General features: G+C 61.3%; 1 protein-coding gene across 1 annotated transcript in view; it reads right to left on the bottom strand.

Annotated features, from left to right (window-relative positions):
* The window catches only part of WIZ (widely interspaced zinc finger motifs), a 25,216-nt gene that overhangs the window by 5,883 nt on the left and 16,396 nt on the right, over positions 1-2,937 (bottom strand). The window lies entirely within an intron of this gene.

Raw genomic sequence — 2,937 nt, 5'->3', positions numbered from 1 at the left:
GGGGGGGGAGCAAGGAGAGGGCCGCAGAAGCGGGAGGAGGCCGCCCCAGCAGGGCCAGGGCGCCCCGCCCGAGTGGGAGGCGGATCTGGACGCCGGCCCTCCGGATGAGCCCGTGGAGCACGTCTATGGGGGATCCCTTGGCATCCGGGTCGCTGACGCCCAGGTGGCGCAGGTGGGCGCGGGCGTGGCTGGACAGGCCCCTGCGGGTCTCAAACCAGGCACCGCACAGCTGGCAGTCCAGCTCTCTGCCCCCGTCACTATCTAAAGCTGCGGAGACAAAACACAGGGGGGCGGTTCACGGCCGCCACCTCGGCCGGCCCTCCGGGACTGAGGCGGGAAGGCCTGGTGTGAGTCTCGGCGGCCCAGGCTGGTGGGAGTCCAAGACTCACTGCTGTGGATTTATGAGGTTTGGGGCAGCAGAAAGCCATGTTCCTTGCCTAGGCCTTTGGCGTCAAGGTGAGTGTAGAGAGCTTAAGGCTACGGAGACAGCGGGGTAGAGAGGCAGTGGCCCAGTTCTAATGGCACAATCTGAGGCTTCCAGGCCCCCTTCAGCCAGGGAAGCTGTGCAGGATGGGCTGGAGGTGACAAAGCAGGGGCACACTGGCTGTCAGGCATCATACAACCAAGGGCACACCTGCTCAGACCCTTGCTCCTGGAAGCACAGACCGTGGAAGCAGCTTCATTGGAACATGAGGTGCAACTGGGGTGCCCTGTTGGTCAGGGGGCCAGACCCTAGGCTCACTCTCAGACCCTGAGGCCCACAAATGTGCGGGGAGATCTGAATTCCTGAGATGGCCTTTGTTAAGTCTGCTCACCATGCCTGGGAGTTGCTTCCCAAGCCCTTCTTTGCCATGCCCACAGGCAGCCCAAGAGGTATAGTTCCAGCCCTGGGCACGGAGGTACCTCTGCAAAGGACACCAGGAACAAGAGGATGTGAAGACAGGGCCAAGCATGGGCCCACCTGGCTAGTGGACCACCTGTTTACCTGCAGGACCCCAGGTGCCCCATGGGAACCCTGGCTACCTTCACTGCCCCAACCCTCAGGCCCAGAGAAGGTCAAAAGCAGCCCTAAGGGGCAAGGATGACCCTGGCAGGCTTAGTAGCCACCTCCAGACTTCCAGGGGGAAGAATGGCGAAGTGAAATGGGAGACAGGTAATATGCCCAAACGGAGACACAGCACCTTAATTAACACGCTCTGACCCAGCCGACCCAGGATACGCAGGCGCTACGGTCCCCACTGCATCCGCCCCGAGCCCCGAGGCCCAGCCTGAGGCCCCACCCTTCCCTTGGCTCCCAGGACCCGCACTCACTGAGGTTCAGGGGCCCCTCGTCTTCAGACTGGGGCCACTGGGCCTTTGGAGAGGCTGGCCGGGGGCTCAGAGACAGCTGGGGGCTCTTGTCCTCAGGATTCTTATGGGTAGGGGAGCCCGCCAGGGCCAGCGATGCCTTCTTGAGGAGTGGGGAGTTGGGCGGGTGGGCCAGGCCCTTAGCTGAGAAGCCGGGAGGCGACTTGATGGCCTTGTTGACAGCAGGGGCATCGAGGGGCTTGGCCAGGGCGAGCAGACCAGGTCGTGGGGCTCCAGCGACTATCTCCTTCGGTGAGTTGGACTTCTTCGTCAGGCTTGGGGGCAGCCCGAGGGGTGTGTCAGGCAGGCCCTTCTGCTTCACAAGCTCGTAGAGGAGGTCAATGGGGGCACCGCTGCTCTCCGACTCGGCCACCCCCAGCTGCCGCAGGTGGGAGCGCGCATGGCTGGACAGGCCCTTGCGTGTCTCAAAGCAGGCACCGCAGACCTCGCAGGTGGTCAGGCTCTGGGCTGGAGGGTGAGACCGAGGCCGGGAGAGCTGTCTGTGAGGCTGCACAGGCTCTGCTCTCCCGCTGTTCCTCCCCCTGGGGTCCCGCTCACGCAGGCTCCTGGCTTCCGTCAGCCCCTCCCACACTTAAAATGACCCTAATGAGGCAGGACTTAGCCTGTTCAGTTTTCAAATATAGGAAACTGAGTCTCAGAGAGAGGGGGAGGAAAAGTTGTGCCCAAAGGCACACAGCAGGAGGCAGAGCCCTTGGTGGTCCACGCGGTGACATGCTGTTCACATTTCTAATGTACCAGGGTGTCCTGGCAGCAAGTTTTCACACAGACGCTGACCTGCTAGGCACACACTTTAAAGAGTAGCTTAACTCGTGCCCCAGATGCTAGGCTGGTGGCCTCAGCCATGGTCTCCGTGGGGCCCTGTCTGCACGCTTTTCTGCAGATCCCTCATCTCTACTTCTCTGCCTTGCTGTCCCCCAACGGCAGTGACCCCCAAAGACAAAGGCCAGGTCTCTTTTGCGTCTCTCACATCCCAAGGGTCCAGCACAGTGCCTGCCATTACTGAGTAACAACCTGAGAATCAACGGAAGTACAAGGCAGTTTCATGGAGAAGATCAGATAACTACCGACAATTAAAGTCAGCACATGAACTGGGTCTGGGGGTGCGCTCCTGATGACAGTGCCCACTGCCTCTCTGGATGCCCCTCCCCTGACCAGGGCTCGAGGCCAAGCATGCCTGTGGCAGCAAAAACTCAAGAGAGAAGACAGCCGGGGGTCTCCTTGGTACCATGAGATGCCAGAGAGAAAGCTGTGGCTAACCGAGGGCCTCCCCCCCATTAACCCTCCAGCCCAAGAGCTCCCTGAGAGCATGACCAGCCTGGTCAGCACCCTTGTCACCTGCGCCACTCACCCTTGAGGTCCGGCAGCTCTTGCTTGCTGCCATGAGGAACCTCTGCAGCCATTTTGCTGCTCAGCCGATTGGCCACCTGCTCCAGGGGCCCAGGGACAGGCAGGCTCTTCTTGGGAAGCGGGGGGGAGCCCAAGTCCATGGCCACCATTGCGTTTTCCTCAGAACCCAGGCCTGTGAGGTTGGGAAGACAGGCTCAGCCCAGGTAAGGTGTGGGTTGTCTA

The sequence above is a fragment of the Bison bison genome, unplaced genomic scaffold, assembly GCF_000754665.1.
Source record: "Bison bison bison isolate TAMUID 2011002044 unplaced genomic scaffold, Bison_UMD1.0 scf7180017863978, whole genome shotgun sequence".
Lineage (NCBI taxonomy): Eukaryota > Metazoa > Chordata > Mammalia > Artiodactyla > Bovidae > Bison > Bison bison.
Note: the sequence above shows the minus strand (reverse complement) of the source record. Positions and strands in the feature narration are given on the sequence as shown.